The 10378-nt window shown below is 38.9% G+C and overlaps 1 long non-coding RNA gene across 2 annotated transcripts in view; it reads right to left on the reverse strand.

Annotated features, from left to right (window-relative positions):
- Nucleotides 1–9528, reverse strand: part of LOC137498405 (uncharacterized) — a 35798-nt gene extending 26270 nt beyond the window's left edge. The window contains exons 1-3 of one of the 2 annotated variants that reach the window (XR_011017784.1): nt 9366–9528; nt 9067–9274; nt 8877–8973 (exon numbers count right to left, since the gene is read on the reverse strand). This is a non-coding gene — a long non-coding RNA (uncharacterized lncRNA). Of the gene's footprint in view, nt 1–8876; nt 8974–9066; nt 9275–9365 lie in introns of those variants that run through there. The other variant, XR_011017783.1, reaches the window with a different exon arrangement.
- Nucleotides 9529–10378: the final 850 nt, after the last annotated feature.

Below are 10378 nucleotides of genomic sequence, written 5' to 3' on the forward strand. Positions count from 1 at the left end.
GACAAATTAGTAGCAGCAAACTACCCAATTCGGAAAGTGGATGACATCCTAAATAGCTTGAAGAACTCGAGGTACTTTTGCCGCCTGGACATATATAAAGGATATCTTCATCTCCAGGTTGATGATGAGAGCAGCAAGATCCAAACCATATCAACACATCGAGGTACATATCGCATGCATCGTCTTTCCTTTGGTATAAAAACAGCTCTGTCTGAATTTAATAGAATCATAGATCAAGTATTATCTGGACTATCAAAAACTCATTCATATTTTGATGACATTATTATTCATGGTTTTACAAGAACAGAATGTCAACAAAACCTATTTGCCTGCCTTCAAATGTTCAAAGAATTCGACTTACATCTAAATAAAAGGAAGTGTGCATTCTTTGAAACCAGCATCGAATATCTGGGCCATGTTATTGAATATAATAAAATCATGAAGTCACCAGCAAAAGTTAAAGCAATACTTGAAATGTCTCGTCCGGTCAGTACGGACGATGTTCGAAGATTTCTTGGAATGATAACATATTATTCAAGATTCATTCCAAATACTTCAACTATGACCTACCCCTTGAGGCAGCTTCTCTGCAAGAATATGAAGTTTTATTGGACTAGTTCTTGTGAATCAGCATTTGCCAAACTAAAGGACGAGATCGCAAGTGATCGAGTGCTGATACCTTATAATGCAGATCTACCACTGGTTCTAGCTTGTGACGCCAGTCCGACAGGTATTGCTGGAGTCCTGTCACACATTGTTGATGATGTTGAAAAGCCTATCGCATTTGCTTCAAAGTCCTTGTCTTCAGCTGAACGTAACTACAGCCAGCTGGATCGTGAGGCTCTAGCAATTATGTTTGCTGTCAACTATTTTTATATGTATCTATTTGGGCGCAAGTTTAAGTTGATAACAGACAATAGTCCACTTACCAGAATCTTCCATCAGAATTCAAGATTACCAGCTGTGACTTCTGCTAGATTATTAAGATATGCTTCATTTCTTTCGGGATTTGACTATGAAGTTGTATATAAAAAAGGTTCAGAACATACCAACGTTGACTGCTTGTCAAGAGCAGCGATCATTCAGTCACACATTTCAAAGGATATAGTGTTCAATGACGAAGTTCATAAACTCTGTTATTCAACCATCGCTGAAATAGCAACCACGGAATTAAATCCTGACAGTATTCGAATTTCAACAGAAAACGATGAATTGTTATCAAAAATCAAAGCAGAGCTCATGTCATCTGAATCCATAGGCAATGAATTCACGCTAGATGATGGAATCTTATTCAAGGGTCAAAGAGTCGTCATTCCGTCAAAACTCCAGCCATTAGTCCTGAAGGAATTACATAGCACACACATAGGGATTACAAAAATAAAACAATTAGCAAGGCGTTATTGCTACTGGAAGAATATTGATAGGATATTTAGAAAATGGTAAAATCTTGTCAGGCCTGCGCTGACATTCGATCCTCTCTAGCGAAAGCACCGATTCACCATTGGGACGTCCCTACAGACAACTGGAGCCGCGTCCACATGGATTATGCAAGTCCATTTCAAGGTTTCTACTTCCTTCTAATTGTTGATGCGAAATCCAGGTGGGCAGAAATCAAAGTAATTCGAGAAGCTCCGACATCTGTGACGACAATTGAGCTATTAAGAGAAATATTTTCATTTCATGGATTCCCAATAGCGATAGTCTCTGATAACGCTACAATATTTGTAAGTGACCTGTTCAAATCGTTCTGTAGAGAACACGGTATATTCCAAAAATTCACAGCTCCTGGACATCCCGCAACTAATGGAATGGCTGAACGAAATATCCAGACGCTAAAACGTCGACTAAAAGCTTTGTCGAATGAGCCCTTGTCTATATCCAGAAAAGTGCAAGAGATCCTTCTGAAATATCGTGCCACCCCTCTAGAGTGTGGAAAATCACCAGCTGAACTGTACCTGAACAGACCATTACGAATCAAATTAGACGTTATTCGCACAATCAAACAGGAAGGAAATCAAGAGGAGACTCATGGACATCGCAATCTAAGCGTGGGAGACAGAGTCCAAGTGAAATTCTATGAAGGGAATAGAATGTCATGGAAGTATGGAGTAGTCATTGGAAAGTTCGGTCATTTACATTACCAGATTCAGCTAGACGAAGGTTATAGCCTCAAAAGACACATTGACCAAATACTTAGAACGGAGGTTCCGAAGAAGACAGGTACAATCACTGATCAGCAATTAGGGCCAAGTCAACAAGAACAACATCCTGAATATAAACAACTTTTCATCTTCATTGACTGGATGAATGAGCCAATCCCTGAGAGTAATCAAGGACTCGAGGCAGAAGAAAACTTGCAAAATCGAAGACTTGAAGCAGAAGAAAACGGACCTCCACCCCCAAACCTAACCTGCCGACCAGATAGGACACGCCGTCCGCCGTAGGACCTTAAGGACTATGCTACTTAAATGATCACCAAATTCTCTTCTTCAAAATTAAGCGTGGGAGACTGTTATATCCCAGTAGAATGCGCGCATGTCGACCACAGCATTTATATAGAAACTGTGTTATTCTTTGTAGAGGTTGCTTTATGTCAGTGTATCACGAGACACTTTTCAATACTGTGTTTGTGTAAGCAAGGTGTTCGTGTTTAATTATAAATGTCATTCGTGTATGGTCATAACAGTTGGTGAAGTGTATTCCGCCTGGAATCGAATATCCACCCAATCCGATTTAGCTACGGTATGTTCGTTTTGTTTCGGTCCCCGTCAATATTAGGTTTCTTTTACTTAGGTCAATTTTCGATGTTTCATTACGTGGTTTTTGTAACAGAGAGGAATTAAGAGTCTAGGAGGTGAGGAAATTCCTCCCTTATTTCGGATAGGAAAAATTTATGAGATATGAACCGAGGGCTATGGGCGTCTTAATGGTTCATGTGTTTAAGGACTAATGTCACACGGGGAGATAATGCTATATGCTTGCCAATAGATTATTCTGGTAGTCAGAGTTGATTTATAAAGTAATGCCCTGAAGGAAATAAATAAAATGTCCGTCGAATGAATATTCTTGTAGAAAGCATACAGATATATTTTAGAAGAGGGCCTTTTAAACGTGAGGAACCGTGTCTGCCGTAGTCGATAAACGTGGTTGGATGGCTGGTCCGGTAATTTACGGCGACTAGACGAGAGAGTGGCAGAGCGCCGGCCTTGTTTCAGACAAGGGGAAAGGTCGACCAAACACTATGTTCAAATCTTTTTCACATCTCAAAACAGAATGCAGACTCCAATTTTGTTTGCACTAGGTCACCATAAGACTGGGTAACTAATTAAGGAACCAAACGTCGGATTGATAGAATTGCGTTACGACCCTTGTAATGAATTTAGATTGGGTTTTGTTTTTCAGGGACTTTCCAATGACGCTCAGGAGACTGTTAGTTCGATTCCCGGGCGTATTCAGGACAAAGCCACACTTTGTTTTTTTCCTTTTTTTGCAATTCAGTCACAGATTATTGTTTTGCCAAGGAAATTATATACCGTCAACCGGGGTGAGATTGGTCCACTTCGGGAAGTTTTAAATATATTTTTTCCCTTTGTAGTCGGTGGGGGAAATTTGGATTTTGCGGCCTCTCATGTTTTTAAGGACAGATGTTGGCCACACTGAAACAACTCATTTTCAGGAAAATTCCCATTGGGGCAGCACTAGTTTGTTTTGACTTTGTATTTCATTGGCGGGAACCACCGAGCACAGAATAACATAGAGATGGCAATGCCTACCGCAACGCATTGGCTCGCTGAAGCCGAGTTTTGCGCGCATCGCCATGTTGGTATTACCCGCAGTGTTAGTTAATTCTTATCCGAGTCACGTTAATTCCTATCAGAGTCTGTCATTTTAAAAGATTTCTGTAACATTATTTCATTGGTTAACATATCTAACGCAGCAGAAAAGCGCCTTAGTCATAATTATAAGCACGGGACAATCCAGAACACTGTTTTAATCGCAGTAATGGTAGTTAAAAAATCGGAAATATGAGCACAAATAGCCTGTTATTATATCAGATTGTATTCAGCTCAAACGAATCGCCGATTTGCAAGGTGCAGCTAAAAATAATGGAACATTTTCATAAAGACCTATTTTAGAGATACCATATACAGTATACATCCACACATAATATCATACCCAATAAAAATATACACAGTCTGTAGGCCTATAAACAAAATAATACACGGTCAATAATAAAGATATCCTGGAAGACCAGAAGTATGAGGTAAATAGGCCTAATCATTAAAGAATTGCTGAGCCAAGTAAATCATATCAAAAACAGGGAAATATTTCTCATTAGTACACTTGATGAAATTAATTCATTCACCTCAAGGATTGAAATGGAATTGGCGTATGGCTTTTAGTACCAAGAGTGTCCGAGGACAAGTTCGGCTCGCCAGGTGCAGGTCTTTTGAATTGACGCCTATAGGCGACCTGCACGTCGTGATGAGGATGAAATTATGAAATTATGATGAAGACAGATACACCCATCTCCCGTGCCAGCGGAATTAACCAATTACGGTTAAAATTCCCGACCCTGCCGGGAATCGAACCCGGGACCCCTGTGACCAAAGGCCAGCACGCTAACCATTTAGCCATGGAGCCGGTCATCTCAAGGATTATTTTGTAATGTATACACACATACATTATCATTATAGACTTATGCCTTTCAGCGTTCAGTCTGCAAGCCTCTGTGAATGTACTAAACGTCGCGACAATCCTCTATTTGCAACTAGTACTGTGGCCTCGTTTAGTTCTATACCTCTTATCTTTAAATCGTTAGAAACCGAGTCTAACCATCGTCGTCTTGGTCTCCCTCTACTTCTCTTACCCTCCATACCAGAGTCCATTAATCTCCTAGGTAACCTATCCTCCTCCATTCGCCTCGCATGACCCCAACACCGAAGCCGGTTTATACGTACAGCTTCGAGTTCATTCCTAAATTAACCTTTATCTCCTCATTCCGAGTACCCTCCTGCCATTGTTCCCACCGGTTAGTACCAGCCATCATTCTCTCTACTTTCATGTCTGTTACGTCTAACTTATGAATAAGATATCCTGAGTCCACCCAGCTTTCGCTCCCGTAAAGAAAAGTTGGTCTGAAAAAACAGACCAATGTAAAGATAGTTTCATCTGGGAGCTGACTTCCTTCTTACAGAATACTATCGATCACAACTGCGAGCTCACTGCATTAGTTTTACTACACCTTGATTCAATCTCACTATATTACCATCCTGGGAGAAAACACAGCCTAAATTTTTGAAATTATTGACCTGTTCTACTTTTGTATCACCAATCTGACATTCAATTCTGTTGAATTTCTTACCTACTGACATCAATTTAGTCAAGAAGTTAATATAAAGAACCACCTAATCGATATTCACTTCTTGATTATACTCATTGATACGGTCATGAAATGGACGACTTGTAAATCAATTTAGTCTTCGCAAGGATAATTTTCATACCATACTGCAGGCTTTCGGCACTATCTGCCATTAAGACCAAGTCATCAGCATAGGCTAGACTGCTTAGGCCTACTAAATTTCCACCTAACTGAATCCCTCCCTGCAATTTTATACCTTTCAGCAGATGATCCATGTAAACTACGAACAGCAAAGGTGAAAGATTACAGCTTTGTCTAACCCCTGTATGTACCCTAAACCAAGAACTCATTCTACCATCAATTCTCACTGAAGCCCAATTGTCAACATAAATGCCCTTGATTGATTTGAATAATCTACCTTTAATTCCATAGTCCTCCAGTATGGCGAACATCTTTTCACTCGGTACCCAGTCATGTGCTTTCTGTAGATCCATGAAATATAAACAAAACTGCCTATTCCTCTCGTAGCATTTTTCAAGTAACTGGCACATACTGAAAAACTGATCCTGACAGCCCATCTGTGGTCTGAAACCACACTGGTTTTCATCCAACTTCCTCTCAACAACTGATCGCACCCTCCCTTCCAAGATGCCAGTGAATACTTTGCCTGGTATACGAATCAATGAGATACCTCGATAGTTGTTGTGATGTAATGAAATAAAATAACCATACCATAAATAACTATATAACTATATGGACTTCAAGTGAGATAAAATAAGGTACATACAACACTCACAAATATTACACTTTCAATGACATTTACATCATATACAATAATGTACACATGACTAGGCCTAATATTTTACTGGTCAGAACACACAAAATACATTCTAATTAAATTTATTTCACTATGTGTGTCGCATACCAGTAGACAAAGAATTCATTTTTCCCTATTGTCCAGAAAACAATACCAGTTGGGTAAAATGTTGGCAAATTTGAGAGGGATGCATTTGATCATTGTAGTTTCTATAAAAGTGGTGAAACCTTATGGTCAAATATGTGTTGGCAATTGCTTCAATTAGCAATGGGAAATGATTAGTTTCAAGTTCCTGGTCAAGAAAATGGCTTTTAATATCCTCAAAAATGTCAGTTCCTATGCACTCTTGTAACACTTTACAAACCAGATGCTTAACCTTAAATGAACTCTGAGCAGAAGGAACTTTAACATCCCTAATACTCATACTTTGTCTGAATGCAATTTCACAAAATTTACAAATTTTGTAAAACTTTCTTGATGGTTTCACTAAACCACCCCTAAATTTGACTGAAATAAGGCCATTTAACTTGTCACTAGTGTCTATAAGGATGCTGAGACATTCTGGACATAGAATCTTACTTTCTAAACTCCTGACTACAAGCCCTTCAATGTACTCAGAGATGTCCCATCTTATGTCATTGTAGTTTGTTTTTCCAGGTAATACAATATAGTCATGATCCAGAAGGCAATGTTGAAGAGATGTTTGGGACAATACCTCAGATGAATACTCTAGCATTCTTGCTTTAGGGAATGATGCATTTTTCACATCCTCAGGTGACTTGCTCTGAGCAGTCAAAATAGGTACTGATTTTTGTCCAGTGGGAGAGCGTTGCCATTTCTAGATTCATGTAACTCAGAACAAATTAATATTTTCTTCAATGCAGCAGTGAATTGCCTAACAGCGGGTTTATTATTATGTGCACCCTGAGATCTAAACTAAGCAGTCTCTCAAGATGGTCTTGACTTACTTTATACAAAGGAAAATACTTCAGTGGAAAGTTTTCTGATGAGTACCCTACAAAGGTATCGTACATTGAAATGGTGCTCTCAATATCAATTAGAAACCCTAAAAATCCTGTCTTTCTGGTAGATAAGTACACGGGCTTGTCACTGAATCCCTCCTGTAGCTGCATAATGTACTGTTTGGCCCTCAAAAGGAAATCTTTGATTTCAGAAATATTCTGTAAATTCAGAGCTTTCTTAAAGTATTTACCCCTTATACTCCTAGAATTTAGAACATAAAAGAGATTGTTAAATATCTGTATAAATTCTGCTGTAGCCTCACAACCCTGGAAACCTTCAATATGTTTACTTGAACAATACAGTACAGCATCACTAAGAGACTGACTTAAAACTTGTGCAGCTAATTTGACCTTCATTTTCATTTTCCTATAATGTATGTATGAATTCCTGACTTTGTTCTCTAGATGCATACCTTCCTTTTGTTGCAACTCGTCCAACATCTCAATAAAATTCCACTCTATTACCTCACCTGACCCATTACATAAGTATTTTTTTACCGGGCGAGTTGGCCGTGCGTGTAGAGGCGCGCGGCTGTGAGCTTGCATCCGGGAGATAATAGGTTCGAATCCCACTATCGGCAGCCCTGAAAATGGTTTTCCGTGGTTTCCCATTTTCACACCAGGCAAATGCTGGGGCTGTACCTTAATTAAGGCCACGGCCGCTTCCTTCCAACTCCTAGGCCTTTCCTATCCCATCGTCGCCATAAGACCTATCTGTGTCGGTGCGACGTACAGCCCCTAGCAAAAAAAAACATAAGTATTTCCTGTCACCTAAAGTATTCCTAACCAATTTCAACATGTGGCAGCATCCAGAAAAAAATAAACTGGCTGTTTGGTAACTGGGTGGAGGAAATGAGTAACCATGTTACTTACATCTAAGTTGCAACCCAGGTTTTCAGCTGAAGCAATATTTGTTGCAGCACCATCACAAGTCAATGAAGTCACTGTCACACCAGAATCATGCAGCAATGTCAAACACTGTTCTGTAAGAGCACTTATTTGTGCAGCTTTTATGCCGTGCACAAAAAGTATCCTAAAGGAATCTTCCAGGAATTGTTCACAAATACTAAGTGAAAAACTAAGGCTTCTGAAGCTAATGGTGCTGTGTCATCTTCATTATTAATCCCAACATTTACAGACCCATGAAATTTATTGCCATCCCATTCCAAAAGTTTCCTTATAGCCATGGAATCAAATAAAAGGGCACAAATCTTAGTGCCTGTGTATGATTTAAGTACCTGAAAAGCTTCAGCACAGAACCCAGGATTAGCATCTACACTTTGATACCATCGAGATAATGTTCTAGGGTGTGGAAGACAAGTGTCAAAAGTGTTTCTCACAAATGAATATGCCTTTGGAGAAAGAAAGTGAAGAGTAATGGCAAATGCTTTTAACTTCTCATCATACAACTTTTGCACTTTGTTACATGAAGCCTTATCTTGTTGTCGTTTATACAAACACAATGAGGTATCTGACAAACCACTTAACATTTCACAGTACTCATCTATCAGAGCCTTCTTTTTAAGACTATCTACAACAGTACTTAATTCAGCCACCTTTTTCTTCATTCGCCTCTTTTTCTGGTGCAATAATTTTATTTTCTTTCTGTACGCAATTTCTTTGGTTTTCATATGATCTATTTGAGCACTAAAACACGTTTCTGCACTTTTATTACAGATAGATTTTTCCACAACAGGTACTTCCTGGACAGCTGTAGAGGAGTCTAATGAAGGCATTTCAACAGTCTTTATGATTTTAAGGACCCTTCTCTCCTGTAAAATAAATTTAAGAAATAGTAGGCTTACTCTATAAATATGTATTTCGACATATTTCTCAATCAAATGCTAAAATGAAGAGAAACTAACCTTTGATTGTATTTGTAGGTACTTTGGGAAAGCAGCAAACACAGATGGCACAGCCCATTCCCTCAGTCTTACGACACACAATGAAGTACGATCAAAATCACGTTCAGTAAAGTGAGCTGAACATATAGTGCTGAAAGGTGTGGGGGACCAATTTTCCCTTCGTATAGCTCTTATCCATTTCTTCCGTCGTTCATTATCTTTAGGAAAACTGTAAATGATAAAGGGGCTTCTTAACCTATACTGCATGTGCAAGGGGAAAACAATTCGGCACTGAATATTCGCAAAAACATATTGCTTACCTGTGAAAAGTTATCCCTGGTATTTTCTTTGAAGCTCTGTTTGCACATCCATACGCTACACAAGTCGGCATTTTAAAACCATAACACAAACTTCCTTTATTTACTTCACACGTGGTGCACTGTTCACTTAGTTACACTAACTGGTCTCCAATGTTTTGGTACAAACAACATGGCGGCCGCTTTTGTCCACTGACTTCAACTCAGACGTCACATTGCCATCTCTATGCTATTCTGTGCTCGGTGGCGGGAACAACATCTGATAACTTTCACATGTGTGATTGGCAAGAAAAGTGGCAAAAATTTGGTAAGTATACATTTAGTGCTGAATATTACGCTGATCAAGAAGCAGCCAATATATTAAAGAATAAATATCTATATTCTGCAATAATTAACAAATTAGTTAAGAAGACAATTTTGAGGTTAAAAAGGGTGACTCTGGTCCTGGAACAATGTCACCCCATTTTAGGTTAACTAGTTGAAGGAAAGAAATTTGATACATTGGAGTTGATGAATTGAATCCAATGATGTTAATTGAGTTTACCAAACCAAGTTTAATAGAATGAACTTTTTCTTACTTTCAGCTCATCATGCCTAGAAAGTACAAACATGTGGTTGGATCTCATCCCTATATTAGATATTCAGCTGAAACATTAAGCAAATGAAGCTGCAGAACAGTATGGTATTCCCCGCAGTACAATAATAAACAAGCTGAAAGGTGTGCGCAGCTCAGTTATTGGAGGGCCAAAAGTGTTCACTTCGCAGGAAGAGGAGGGTTTCAAGAGCCATCTGTTGAAATTTGTAGAATTTGGATTTCCTGTTACTGAAACAGACTTACAGTTCTCCATCAGGAATTACTTAGTCAAGACTGGCAGAGTTGTCTCCAAATTTGAAAATATTATGCCAGGGCCTGATTGGGTAAAATTATTTTTAGAACGTCATCCCATTCTAACATCTCGCTTTTCTTCAATCATAAAAAGATTAAGAGCTGCTGTCAACAAATAAATTATTGAGGA

This window comes from Anabrus simplex, chromosome 2, assembly GCF_040414725.1.
Source record: "Anabrus simplex isolate iqAnaSimp1 chromosome 2, ASM4041472v1, whole genome shotgun sequence".
NCBI classification, from domain to species: Eukaryota; Metazoa; Arthropoda; class Insecta; order Orthoptera; family Tettigoniidae; genus Anabrus; species Anabrus simplex.